Below are 14,904 nucleotides of genomic sequence, written 5' to 3' on the forward strand. Positions count from 1 at the left end.
AATGGAGGGGATCCTCAAGGAATCCATTTTGAAGCACTTGGAAGAGGGGAAAGTGATCAAAAGTAGCCAACATGGATTCACCAGGGGCAAGTCCTGCCTGACCAATCTGATTAGCTTCTATGGTGATGTAACAAGCTCTGTGGACATGAGGAAGTCAGTGGATGTGATATACCTTGACTTCAGCAAGGCTTTTGATACGGTGTCCCACAACATTCTTGTCCATAAGTTAAGGAAATATGGATTGGATCCTTGGACTATAAGATGGACAGAAAGCTGGTTTGATGGTTTGGTCAACGGGTAGTGGTCAATGGCTCAATATCTGGATGGCGGTCTGTTTCAAGCGGAGCGCCGCAAGGCTTGGTTCTGGGGCCGGTGTTATTCAACATCTTTATTAATGACCTGGATGAGGGACTGGGTTGCACCCTCAGCAAGTTTGCAGATGACACAAAACTAGGGGGAGAGGTAGATACATTGGAGGGTAGAGAGAGAATCCAGAGTGACCTGGATAAATTGGAGGACTGGGCCAAAAGAAATCTGATGCAGTACAATAAGGAGAAGTGTAGAGTCCTGCACCTGGGGCGGAAGAATCCCAAACATTGTTACAGGCTGGAGACTGACTGGCTCAGCAGCAGCACGATGGAAAGGGACCTAGGGGTTATGGTGGATGAAAGGCTGGATATGAGTAAACAGTGTGCCCTTGTAGCCAAGAAGGCTAACGGCATACTCGGGTGCATTAGGAGGAGCATTTCGAGCGGATCTAGAGAAGTAGTTATTCCTCTTTATTCGGCACTGGTGAGGCCACATCTGGAATATTGTGTCCAGTTTTGGGCCCCCTGGTATAAAACGGATATGGATTTGCTGGAGCAGGTTCATCGAAGGGCAACAAAAATGATTAAGGGTCTGGAGCACAAGACCTATGAGGATAGGCTGAGGGATTTGGGCTTGTTTAGTTTACAGAAGAGAAAACTTAGAGGTGATTTAATAGCAGCCTTCAACTTCCTGAAGGGGAGCTCTAAAAAGAAGGGTGAGAAACTGTTCTCAGTGGTGTCAGATGGCAGAACAAGGAGTAATGGTCTGAAGTTGAAGAGGGAGAGGTGTAGGTTAGATATTAGGAAAAACTACTTCACCAGGTGGGTGGTGAAGCATTGGAACGTGTTGCCTAGAGAGGTGGTGGAATCTCCATCCCCTGAGGTTTTTAAGTCCTGGCTGGACGAAGTCCTGGCCAGGATGACTTAGTGGGGGTTGATCCTGCTTGAAGCAGGGGGCTGGACTAGATGACCTCCTGAGGTCCCTTCCAGCTCTGTGATTCTGTGAAGAAGCCTTTCTTCATGTTCCTTCATGCACCTTCCGAATACGATCAGGTCACCCAAATAAACTAAGACTTGCAGTAAGTTCAAGTCACCCACAACTTTCTCCATAAGATGCTGGAATGTGACTGGTGCCCCAGAAATCCCCTGAGGCAAGCGTTCAAACTGGTAGAACCCTAATGGGCCGATGAAGGCTGTCTTCTCCTTATCTTCTGCTCCAACAGGAATCTGATAATATCCACTTCGAAGGTCTAAAACTGAGACCCACTGGCTTCCCAGCAGGCAATCTAAAGCATCTTGAATCCATGGTGTAGTGTACTGGTCGACCACGGATACATCTCTAGCCATGGTAGAGCAGCCAGTTGAAGGAGGTCTCCCTGAAGGAATGTTGGTTCCCAGTGGGCTTGCGGGAGTCATCATGGCTAGAGCTCCTCCACTGCTCTTTAGCCAGTCACTCCTGGCGAGCACCTCTCGCTCTGTCCTTGCAGGCGCTGCTAAGGGAGTCGTGCCCGTGTACCGCAGAGCTCCCATTGGTAGTGCCGGTGGCTCCTGTTTAACATCCTTGATCTTCTTATAAGTTTCGGCACAAAGTGTGTAAATCATCAGGCTGGTCGGGTGTTGGTCCCTGTCCTGTCGTCTGCAGTATTCCGCCAGTACCTTGAAGAGACTGGAGTTGGTCCCTATTAGAACAGACACATCAGAGATCCCCCTGGAGTCAGGGCGTATTAAGGCGGCTGTGTCTACCTCCTCTTTTACCCCTGCCACCTGCTCCGGGAACTCTAGGTGCACTACGATATATCCCACATAGGGGTATTCATTCATGCTGAGTCCACACAGACCAAGACCCGTCAGTGGGCGAATAGGCAGGTGTCCAAGCATTCGCTGGTAGAATGACTGGAGTATAATAGTCACTTGAGATCCTGTATCCAGCGCAGCTCTACAATCCGTCCCTTCTACCTTCACAGTGACCTCCGCTCGTGGCCCTATCAGTCCTTGTGGGATTGCGGTGGGTCTGGCTCTTCCAGGGGAGCCTCCTTTTCCTGTGAGCTTAGGCAGCTCCTTTCCCACACTCTGCGTCTGTTTCCCAACTTTTTCCCAACTAATCCTCAGCGTTCCATAAACTAAGGCGGGATTTTCCTTGACCGCACTGGTAGCAGAAGAACTCTCCTCTTCTCCTCCGCCTGGGCGGAGTGGTGGCTCCAGATACCGACGTCTCCATCACCACAGCCTGAGGCTCCTCATCCCTGCAAATCCCAGCCTGGTCAATGACGCTTTGCAACTCAGCCATCTGTCCTCTCAGGACCTGAACTTGTTGAGCGAGGTCTTCTCTGGTGTTCACCCTCAGTACACTGGCTGTTGGTTGGGGTGCTGTGCCGGCTGGCTCAGGCATCTGGGCTTCCCAAAACTCACTGGCAGCCTCCCTCGCTTCCTCCCCTCTGACCTCTTTAATCAGCTGGGAGTAGCTTGGTGGGTGTCTCTGTCATTCTCTTAACCCGAGATGAAGTAGAATTGGGCTGTAACACTGAGTTCCTCTTAAAATTTGACCCAGTCTGGCCTTGTCCATCTACAGTAACTGCTCCCCTAATGACTCTGTGTAGCAGTCCCTCCAGCCTGTGTTTATAGGCCAAAACCTTCTCTCCCTGGTGCTGCTTAGCATTAAGAAAGGTGCAGTAACTGTCTTCAGGGCTCTCTGCGCTCGCAAAGGGGTGAGTGAGGGCCTCTAGGCAATCCGTCACACTGGCCTCAGGCTTAGTGAGCCTCAAGGTGCGAATCACATCTAATGCTGAGACTCTCTATTAAACATCTTTGCTTCTTTCTGTCTGGTACAGCCCACTGCTCTGGTATTTCAGTGGTGTGTTCTAGCCAGGGTTCAAATTCCTCTTCCCCAGGAAATAATCTTAGCTTAGAAAGCTCTCCATGACATGGAGTAGCACACACTTTCCCAATGTCTGTCCCAGGGCCTCTGCCCAGGCATCAGCTGAGGCTGCCACCCTTGAGCTAGAGGCTTCTGGGCCAAGGCCCAACAACCCTGATAGGTTAGCCATGATACAAACAGTAACTTCCTCAAATACAGAACACAATTAATTCTCACTCAACATGTGCTTGCGAGGGGCACTGACCTGGGATCCCGGACAAGCCCCCAAAAATATAACCCTTCTGCCAGAAGGAATTGACAGCAACCAGGGCCAGTTTGAACATCTAGGAGTTCCTTTTCATCCATCTCACGCAGAACCGGCTCCAGCCCCCACCCAGTAGCCTGGGAAATTCACACACCCCGGGCACCTCAGAGTGGCAATGCTTCCCCACTCGCACGCACAGAGTCTGAGTGTAGGTAAGAAACTTTTAATGCCAGGGGCAGAGAAGTCAGATGGCTTTAGCTTGGGAAACTCCCACACCCACAGTTCTAACCAACCCTCAAGTAACTGTCCCAGCTCTAATGGATTGAGCAGTGTCCTTTGCCTCTCAGGCTCACCCATCCAGTACTGCAACCAGCCAATCCACACACCCAAAGTTTCTCTGTTCCCCCCGTTTCAAATGCCCCACTTACAACTCTGTCCAGTCTGTGCAGGCGCAGACACATCACCCTGATGCATTCCCTCACTGATCCTGAGGCAATGCCCCCTTTACGCTGGTCCAGCGTTCCGCTTGCTCCCTGCCAGCAGCCCTGCCAGCAGCCCCACCAGCCGGCCTCCAGTCGCTCCTGCTAGCCACTCATTGCTTTGCCTGCTGGCCGCCCGCTACTCCACCTACCAGCCAGCCGGTGCTGTCTTGTGCATTTTGCTGTAGGCAAAACCCTGTGATTCCAGCTCTCAGTGATTCCAGCTCATAGTGGCACTCAGCTCTGGGGCTACCCGCAGTATCCACCCAGGTGGCTTCTCACAGAATAATTATAGACCCCTCTTCAGGTCCGCCTGTGAACAGTAGGAAGGGAACTAGGCCAAACAGTCTTACAGCTGTATCGCCAAAAAGCTTCCAGCCAGCTGCTTCAACCACTATCCCTCCCCACTTTTTTTTTCTCACAATGCTTTGAGGAGGGGAGCCTTGTGCAATCCACATCTTACCCAGCAATGATGACTGCCCTGTACCCCCACAAAACTTCAAGCATTGTTGAGACTCCACAATTCTTGGGTGATAGCATAAATTGTGACTTTACAGCACCATCGTGCTGGAAGTATTCCTAGAGTTGGAGACAGCGCAACTAGGCTACCACATCACCAGAGAACTGTTTGTGGGGGTGGTGGGGCAGAAAGACAGTCCATGAGAAAGGGCAGATTCTTCTGCCGGGCTGACTGTAGTTGGATAAATTGACTATATTGCTGGGTGAGTTATGTGTACCTCGATTGTAGCCCCATGTGGAAAGTCGGAGTTTAGTTTACAGTCCTTTTAGTTCTGTAGAGAAGAGAAATGTGCATTGTAAATCTCCTGTCTTGTCTTACGAGAACAACAAGAAGTCCTGTGGCCCCTTATAGACTAACAGATATTTTGGAGCATGAGCTTTCGTGGGCAAAGACCCCTTCAGCAGATGCACGAAAGCTCATGCTCCAAAATATCTGTTACTCTCTAAGGTGCCACAAGACTTTTTGTTGTTCTCGAAGCTACAGACTAACATGGCCACCTCTCTGATACTTGTCTTAGTAAAGTCCAGCCCTGTGGAGGTTAGTGTGGAAGGTTGTTTTTTTACGAGGGTCTCCAGATTTGAGAGCTCTCTTTTGATGGTTTCCTGTTTGCTGGACAGGAGGCTGAGCAGGTGGTTCCTCGGTTTCTTAGAGAGCGCGTGGCACCATCTCTCCCTGCAATCTGTGTAGTGTGTTGATTTCAGTGGGGTTGTCACCTTCAGCCCTTGCAGTATGATGCCCTTCTGTTTGCATTTGGAGAGGAAGATGAGGTCTGTCTGCATCTGTGCAAGTTTCTTCATGAGGTTGATGGATTTGCACTCAGTACGGCTGAATGCGCCTTGCGTGGTGACAAGCACCAGAGAGGTGGCCGCGTTAGCCTGCAGCAATGAGAACAACAAGAAGTCCTGTGGCACCTTAGAGACTAACAGATATTTTGGAGCATGAGCTTTCGTGGGCAAAGATCCTCTTCAGCAGATGCAAATGTGCTGGCTTGTGCATCTGATGAAGCAGGTCTTTGCCCACGAACCCTTATGCTCCAAAACCCAGACAGGGAGATATTGGGAGGAGGGGCAGCCCCCAGCGCTCTTCAGGAGCCCCAGGGTTGCAGCAGCTGCCCGCACTCCCCCGAGGCTCTGGAAATTGTCTCTGGCCAGCAGCTGCTGGCAGAAAAGGTCAGTGGGGGCAGGGCCCAAATACGGGACAATCAGCCCCTTTTAAAAAATAAGTAGGGGCTGCGGGTGGGGCTGGAGGGCCCAGCAGTCTGTGCAGACAGCCCCTCCCCAGCCCTGGCCTCGGCCCCAGCCCCATGCAGCCTTCGAGCTGCAGCGAGAGCCCAGCGCCTGGCTCTCCAACCCTGCAGCCTGGGCTACAGGGCTTGCGACCCAGGGCCTGGGAAAGTACCATGCACAGGAACTCGAAAGCAGAAGTTTGCACAAAAGGGAGGGGGAGGGAGACGCTCTCTCAGAAACTTCAGTGCCCTGCTGCCTTCCTCTCCGTCGAGCCGGGGCTGCTTGGGGCCTCCCGGCGTCAGGGCAGGCAGCAGCTCGCTTGTGGGGCAGGACACAGAACCCAGGTGTCCTGGCTCTGAGCCCCTCTGCACCTGCCTCTCCTCCCTGGGTTGGGACAGAGCCTGTGAATCCTGGCACCATCCCCACTGTAAGCCATGGGATCCTGCATCCCTCAGAGACCAGGGACAGAACCACAGGTTGCCTGGCTCGGAACTGCACCAAGGGGGAGGGATAGCTCAGCAGTTGGACCATCGGCCTGCTAAACCCCGGGTTGTGAGCCCAATCCTTGGAGGGGCCAATGAAGGATCTGGGGCAAATAGGGGAGAAAATAAATCAGGGCTGGTGATAGTTCCTGCTGTGAGGGCAGGGGACTGGATGCGATGACCTCTTGAGATGCCTTCCAGCTGCATGCGATAGGTATATCTCCACGCGTTCAGTCGAACCATGACGTAGAGTCATGGAACCCTAGGGCTGGACGGGACCTTAGCAGGTCATTGAGTCCAGCCCCTGCCTAAAGCTGTCAAGCTGGGACTTAAAATCCTCCAGGGATGGAGATTCCACCACCTCTCTAGGTAACACATTCCAGTGCTTCACCGCCCTCCTGGGGAAATAGCTTTTCCCAATATCCAACCTACTCCTCCAACTCTGTAACTTCAGACATTGCTCCTTGTTCTGCCACCTGTCCCCACTGAGAACAGTTTCTCTCCATCCTCTTCAGAGCTCCCCTGCAGGAAGTTGAAGGCTGCTATTAAATCTCCCCTCAGTCTTCTCTTCTGCAAACTAAACAAGCTCAAATCCCTCAGCCTCTCCTCCTAGGCTGTGTGCTCCAGCCCCTTCATCATTTTGTTGCTCTCCACTGAACCCATTTCAGTGTGTCCACATCCTTTCTATACTGGGGGGTCAGGAACTAGACACAATACTCCAGATGTGGCCTCACCAGTGCTGAGTAGAGGGGAACGACCACTTCTCTAGATCTGCTGGAAATGCTCCTCCTAATGCACCCAATATGCCATTGGCCTTCTTGGCTACAAGGACACACTGTTGACTCATATGCAGCCTCAACCACTGTAATCCCCAGGCCTTTTTCTGCTGCACTGCTACTTAGCCAGTCAGTCCGCAGCCTGTAACAGGGCTTGGGATTCTTCCATCCCAAGGGCAGGACTCTGCACTTCTCCTTGCTGAACCTCATCAGATTTCTTTTGGTCCAATCCTCCAATTTGTCTAGGTCACTCTGGACCCTGTCCCCACCCTCCAAAGTATCTACCTCTCGTCGTAGCTTAGTGTCATGTGCAAACTTTCTGAGGTGCAATCCATCCCCTCATCCAGGTCGTTACTAAAGATGTTGAACAACACCAGCCCCAGAACTGATCCTTGGGGCACTGCACCTGAAACCGATCACCAACCAGATATTGAGCTATTGACCACCCTTTGGGCCTGTCTGTCTAGTCCAGGATCCAATCCATACTTCCCCAACTTATGGGCAAGAATGTTGTGGGAGACTGTGTCAGAAGCTTTGCTGAAGTCAAAGTATATCACACCCACTGACTTCCCCATGTCCACAGAGCCTGTTGCTTCAGTTGGTCAGGTACGACTTGCCCTTGGTGAATCCACGTTGACTACTCTTGATCACTTTCCCCTCTTCCAAGTGCTCCAAAACGGATTCCTTGAGGACCCCCTCCATGATTTTTCCAGGGACTGAGGTAAGACTGACCAGTCTATAGTTCCCTGGATTGTCCTTCTTTCCTTTTTTAAAGATGGGCACTACATTTGCCTTTTGCCAGTCATCCAGGATCTCCCCTGATCTCCAGGAGTTTTCAAAGATAATGGCCAAAGGATCTGCAAATAGATGTGCCAATTCCCTCAGTACCCTCGGGTGCATTAAATCCAGAACCAGGGGTTAGTGCACGTCTAGCTTTTCTAAATAGCTCTTAACCTGTTCTTTCCCCACCGAGGGCTGCCCACCTCCTTCCCGTATTGCATTGCCTAGTGCCACAGTCGGGGAGCTGACCTAGTCTATGAAGACTGAGGCAAAAAAAGCATTGAGTACTTCAGTCTTTCCCACATCATCTGTCACCAGGTTACTTCTCTCCTCCAGTAACAACCCCACACCCTCCCCCATAACCCTCTTATTGTTAACAGACCTGGAGAAACCCTTCTTGTTGCCCTTCACGTTCCTTGCCAGCTGCACTTCCAATTGTGCTTTTGCTTTCTTGAGTATCCCCCCGGCATTCTCCAGCCGTATGTTTATACTCCTCCTTAGTCAGCTGTCCACATTTCCACTTCTTATCCGCATCCTTTTTGAGTTTACGCTCGCCAAGGGTTTCCGTGGCAAGCCGAGCTGGTCGCCTGCCATATTTGTGTAAGGAATGTGCCAGCAGGAGCTCAATAGTGCTGAAGGAGTTGGCGAATGTGTGCTGCAGAGATCGTTTGCATGAAAATACAAAGGTGTGCCTATGTAATGCCTTGTAAGCAAAGCCTGATGGGGGCAGGCAAAGCAGTGCAGTTTTGTCTATTGTAAACAACAGGTTGTTGTAAAGACACAATTTGTGCCATCACCCAGTGTGAGAATTGTAGAGTCTCAACAATGCTTGAAGTTTTGTGTGGGAGTTGGGGGTACAGGGCAGTCATCATTACTGCATAAGATATGGATTGCAAAGGGCTCCCCCCCAAACACTACATGAGTAGGAAAAAAAAGGGGTGAAGGTGGAGGGCTTGAACCAGGTGGCTTGTAGCCTTTTAGCAATACAGCTCTACGGGAGGTTTGAGTAGTTCTTGCGTCACTGTTCACAGGCAGGTTTCAGGGTGGGTTTATAGTTATCCTGTGAGGATCTGGCATGGTAGATGCTGCCATGCTGTGGCTAAGCCCACAGCTGAATGCCACTCTGAGCTAGAATCACAGGTTTTTGCCTACAGCAAACCTCCCAAGAGAGCAGAAGGTGACTAGTGGATGGCAGGTAGGAAGAGTGATGGAGGATGTGACAGGTGGATGGCCAGCAGCAGCAGTGGGTGGACGGACAGCGCAGGTGGTGGATGGCCAGTAGGAGGAGCAGCGGGCAGTTGGCAGGGAGCAAGCGGAACGCTGGACCAGCGTAAAGGGGCCATGGCCTCAGGTTCAGTGAGGGAATGCATCAGGGTGATGTGTCAGGGTCTGCACGGACTGGACCGAGTCGTAAGTGGGGTGTTTGGAGTGGGGGTGTAGAGAAAGTTTGGGTGTGTGGATTGGCTGGTTACAGTATTGGACTGGTGAGCCTGAGAGGCAAAGGACACTGCTCAGTGCATTTGAGTGGGACAGTTACTTGAGGGTTGGTTAGAACTGTGGGTGTGGGATATTCCCAAGCTAAAGCCATCTGACTTCTCTGCCCCTTGCATTAAAAGTTTCTTACCTACACTCAGACTCTGTGCGTGCGAGTGGGGAAGCATTGCCTCTCCGAGGCGCTCAGGGGGTGTGAATTTCCTAGGCTACTGGGTGGGGGCTGGAGCCGGTTCTGTGTGAAATGGATGAAAAGGAACTCCTAGATGTTGAACCCGGCCCTGGTTGCTGCCGAATCCTTCCGACAGAAGGGTTACATTTGCATTTCTTACTGTGTATCGGGGTGGTTTGTTCCTGGGCCTTCAATAAGTCTTCTTTAAAATACTACCAATTCTCTTGAGCTCCTTTCCTCTTCACATTAATTTCTCAGGGGATCCTGCCCATCAGTTCCCTCAGGGAGTGGACGTCTGCTCTTCTGAAATCAAGGGTCTGTATTTTACTGCTCACTTTTCGGCCTTTTGTCAGGATTCTGAAATCTACCATCTCAGGGTTCCTCATCCTTATAGAGACAGAACTCAGGCATCGTGGCTCTGCACCCCCTACTCTATCCGTTACACCCCACTCCCTTCCCAGACCTGGGACAGAATCTGATAATCCTGCTCCCACCCTGCTCAGCTCTAACCCTATATTGTTGCCTTTCAGTACCACAATAGCATTTTAACACCAGCAGCTCACTCGCTGCAGACACCAGTCACTCCCCATGCACTGAAATGCAGCCACCTCTGGGTGGGAGCAGCTGGGAACAGCGCAGTGAAACAGCGGGTGCGGGGTTAGGACGGCTGGTGAATGGCGACTCCAGCAGGGAGCACAGGTGGGTCTGCAGCTCTGCCTGGTGGGGAGCAGGCGCGTATGTCAGGGTGGGACTGGGGAGAGGTGGGAGATATCAGGAGAGGAAGGGGAAGTGGAGGTGTGAATGTGGCCCCAGGACGTGGTGCACAGCCCAGTCCAAGGGGCTGGAGATCTCTGTGCCATCAAAGTGAGAGACTGTGACAGACACAGGCCAGCTGCCCCGCACAGCCGGCTTCTGCCCCCCGGCGACGGGGACTGGCTGGGGGAGGGGGCAGGCAGGGGGCATCGGGCTGTTCCCCTCGAGGAGGTGCCAGCTCTGACCCACTGCAGGGCCTGGGGGTAGCTGGCTCTGGGGGTGGGGCTGGGCCCCGGGGCTCTCGGCAGGGGAGACAGCAGCAGATCAGAGCCGGTCCACTGAGCAGGGCTGTTTGTTTTTGTCTTTCAGTTCCTCAAAGGCCCCCCAGGTCCTGGATCACTGACTCTGGGGACCCCCCCGTGATGTGCCTCCCCCGTGGGGCTGGCTGAGCACCTGGCCCAGCCTGTCAGCCTCGCGGGGTGGAGGGCTCGGCCCTGCTGTAGCGATGGCACCTGTGTGCTCAGCAGAGCTGGGAGGAGCGTGGCCCAGGTGCCAGCAGGCTGGGCTGTCGCAGGACAGGGCTGACAGGAGGCACTGGGACGTACAGCGTGGGGCTGGCAGAGGGGCGACCCCAGGGGGCAGCACCTGCCGACAGCCCCAGGAGGCCACGGCGGAGGCACACAGCAGCTGGGCCATTCCTCCGACAGGGAACAGGCCCTGGGTGCTGCAGGCTGGCACGGCACCACCTCGCCCCCTGGGCAGCGCCCCCAGGCCCTGTGCCCGCGGCAGGGCTCTGCCCAGGCAGCACTGGGAGCTCTCCAGACCCTTCAGGGTGTTCTGAGCCAGGGCCCGGAGCGGGGGGCCCAGACTCTGACAAGCCTTCATGGGATGCACAGACCCGACACAGGGCAGGGCTGGGGCCAGTGCCAGCCAGCGCCCCGGGGCAGAGATGTCCACACTGAGTGAGAGGCAGCTGGGTGGGAACAGCCCACAGCAGCCCCCGAGACACCCAGCCTGGCCTGGGGTGGGCCCTGGAACAGCTGCAGCCCACCCGCCCCACGGGCTGCACCGGCCCGCAGGGCCGAGGCCCAGCTCCCCACATGGCGTCTGAGCTGCAGGACGAGGGGAAGGGGCCTGCCAATATAACAGGGAGCCCCAGTCCCGGAGAGGGCACCTGAGCGTCCCCCGGTCACTGGCTCGGTGACCCCCTAGCACAGCCTGCCCAGGGCGTGAGCCAGGTGGGATCGCAGAGATTGAGGGGGGGCAGGATGGCACAGGGCAGGGTCCGGCATGGCTGGGAGCTGTGTGCCTGCAGCGGAGCAGGGGGCCTGGTGCTGGGGGTGCAGTAGAATCTCCCCACTGCTGGTGGGCGCTAGTAGCACCCCAAGGTGGCAGATCTGCCTGTGGGGGCTGAGGGAGCGGAGCCAGGGGCCAAGAACAGCTCCAGGTTGGGAGTCTGCATCCGGCCACATGGCCCCACTGCCCCAGCAGCTGGGGGTCGCGCGTCCCAGAGTCGCCCCAGCTGTCCCTCCGGCCGCTCGGGGTGCAGCCAGACAGAGTCGCTGAGCTGGGTGGGGAGGCCCTGCCTGGCTGGCCCTGCTCCTGGCACTGCCTGGGCGGTTGATTCCTCTGCAGGGCTGGACACTGCTCAGCTCCACCTGTCCCTGGGTCTCCCCTCCGCCCCCATGACCATCCCGGGCCTCTGGGGCTGCCCCCGGCCCTCTGCCCGCAGCCAGCACCTCCCCGGCCTCCCACGGCCCTTGGAGATGCTCCGGCCCCTCTGACCACTAGGTTCCTGAGTCCCACCCGGGGCTGGCGGGTCCCAGCTCCTTCGCTCTCCGCTCCCGCGCCAGTCCCCGGGGAGGGCACCCGGCTGCCTGGCTCCGCACAGCCCTGCAGGAAGCCCTGGCGGGTTCAATGCGGGAGCATCGCCCTCCCTCTGCAGGGCCAGGCCCTGGGCCCCAGGACCTCCCCTCGGAGCCTGCAGCCACCTCCCTCTGCCCCTCAGGGGATCTCTGGCCCTGCACCCTTGGGTCCCCCACTCCCCAGGCCCCCAGTCACCAGCCCGCCCTCCCCCAGCCAGTGCCTGTCGCCGTGGGGCAGAAGCCGGCTGTGCGGGGCAGCTGGCCTGGAGCTCTCACAGTCTCTCTCTGGCATTGACGGCTCTGAGATCTGCAGCCCCTGGAACCAGGTTGAGCAACACGTCCCGGGGCCACATTCACACGTCCACTTCCCCTTCCTCCTCTGTTATCTCCCATCTCTCACCAGTCACTGCCGGACGTACGCACCTGCTCCCCACCTGGCACAGCTACAGACCCACCCGTGCTCCCCGCTGCAGTCACCGTTCGCCAGCCGACCTGACCCTGCACCCGCTGTTCCACTGCGCTGTTCCCAGCTGCTCCACGCAGAGGCAGTTGTATCTCAGTTCGGGGTGAGTGACTGGTGTCTGCAGCATGTACAGGACTGCAGGAGGTGTGAACTGTTGGGGTTAAAATATTATTGTGGCACGGGTAGAGTGGCAATGGAGTGTTAAGAGCTGGGGTGAGGGCCTGGGAGCAGGACGTTCAGCTTCTGTCCCAGCTCTGGGAGGGCAGTGGGGTGTAGTGGTTAGTGGCAGGGCGCAGAGCCAGGACTCCTGGGTTTTGCCCCTGGCTCTGGGAGGGCAGCAGGGTTGTGTGGGTTCGAGTGGGGGATGGAGGCAGGACTCCTGGGTTCTGCCCCAGCCCTGGGAGGGGAGTGGGGTGTAGTGGGGCTCAGAGCCAGGACACCTGGGTTCTATTTCCTGCCCCACAAGCGAGCTGCAGCCTGCCCTGTCGCAGGGAGGCCACGAGAAGCCCTGCCCAGGGGGAGGGGAATGTGGCAGGATGCTGGCGCTGGGGTTTCTCAAACAGAATCTCCCTCCCCTTCCCGCCCATCAGTGAATAACTTCTACTGTTGGGTCCTTGTACATGGAGATTCCCCAGGGCCCAGGCCACAAGCCCTGGAGCTCGGGCTGCAGGTCACAGAGCTGGGTGCTGGGCCCTCGCTGCACTAGAGAGTGTGTGGGGCGAGGGTGGGACCTGGACAGTCCAACCAAAGTTTGGTGCAAACCCAGAACAGGGGCGGCAACAACGTTTGGTGCGTTCAGCTCGAACCCCCAGAACGTCACAACCGCTCGTCACACAACCAAACCTGCTCTGGGTCTTTTCCACCAGCGTCGCGTCACTGACCCCTCGGCGTTTGGGACCCACCACCGCTCCCAGCTCCGTCCCAGCCAGGCTGCGGCCAGGCCAGTCAGCCGCATCTGCCCTTGCGCGCTTGGTCTCCCTGCCCTCGGGGAAGCGCCTTCCATATGATGCCCTGAATTTCATTCCTGCCGCCTGCAGCCCAGTTCTCCACTGTGTCCAGATCCCTGTGGATTGTAGCTCCGGCCTCCAAAGTGTCGGCAACACCCTCGAATCCCGGGAGATCAGAGTTGCAGGAGAGCCCAGGAGGTCACCGATCAGTGGGGACAGTAACTTAGATATCTCACAGTTCTGTTGTATTGCAACCCCCATGATGGGGTGGTGGTGGGGGGCTTGGTACAGGAGGCGGGATGAATCCTGCACTCCCCACGGACACATCCAGCCCTGATGTACCTTCAGCCTCTCCCATCCCCACCTGCTCCAGGCCCCTCAACGTTTTCCTTGCCCGCAGCTGGACTTTCTCCAGTTTATCACGGCCATTCCGCCATGGAGGGCTGAGAACTGGCCACAGGACTCCAGATGGGGCCTCCCCAGTGCCGAAAAGAGGGGAATCTCCTTCCCCCGTCTGCCGGCAGCACTTCTCCCGATGCAGCCTAATGGCCATCAGGACGCACCTGTGACTCACATCCAGCCTCTCATCCACTGTAATCCCCAGGTCCTTTCTGCCGTACTGCTGCTGAGCCAGTCAGTCCCCAGCCTGGAACAGCGCTTGGGATTCTTCCATCCCAAGGGCAGGACTCTGCACTTCTCCTTGTTGAACCTCATCAGATTTCTTTTGGTCCAGTCCTCTGATTTGTCTAGATCACTCTGGCCCCTGCCCCCACCCTCCTATGTATCTCCCTCTCCTGCCAGCTTAGCGTCCTCCGTGGACGTGCTGTGGGTACAAGCTGCCCCCGTCCAGGTCATTACTGAAGATCTTGCACAAACGCAGCCCCGACCTCGAGGCATGGTGTGAAACTGGCCGCCAGCCAGAGCTTGAGGCGCTGATCACGGCCCGTTGAGCCGGACGATCTCCCCAGCTTTGTGTCCGTCTCGGCCCGGCCCTCCGGCCCTACTTCTTCAAGCGCCTGTGGGGAGTCGCTTCACGCACTCCCTGATTCTCCCGGGCACTGGGGTGAGGCTGACAGGTCTGTTCCCGGATCCTCCTCTCCCCGGTCGCAAAGACAGACACGAAATTTCCCATTTGCCAACCACCTCCGCCCTGCCCCGACCGCCGGGAGTGTTCGCACCTCACGGCTGGGGGTGCTGCTGGCGGCCTCGGCTCCCTCGGGTGCCTTGGCTCTGGCCCCATGGACCTGCGCCCATCCGGCTTTTCGAACCAGCCCTTCTTTCCCCTGCTCCCCTCTGCCCCCCACGTTGCTGCCAGTGCACATGTCGGGGAGCTGGCCTGGCTGTCAACATCTTGGAGTCCTTCAGCTTTTCCCACATCATCAGCCCCTAGGCCATAACCGTCCCACACCCTTCTGCCCCCTGCAGCCCTTCCCCATGGCTGGCCGTGGGGAGAGGGAGGCACTGTCCCTAGAGATGTGTGCAGCAGACGGTACAGAGCAGGCCCAGATCAGGGCTGCCGGCCC

The sequence above is a fragment of the Carettochelys insculpta genome, chromosome 30 (assembly GCF_033958435.1).
Source record: "Carettochelys insculpta isolate YL-2023 chromosome 30, ASM3395843v1, whole genome shotgun sequence".
In the NCBI taxonomy this organism is placed as follows: Eukaryota; Metazoa; Chordata; order Testudines; family Carettochelyidae; genus Carettochelys; species Carettochelys insculpta.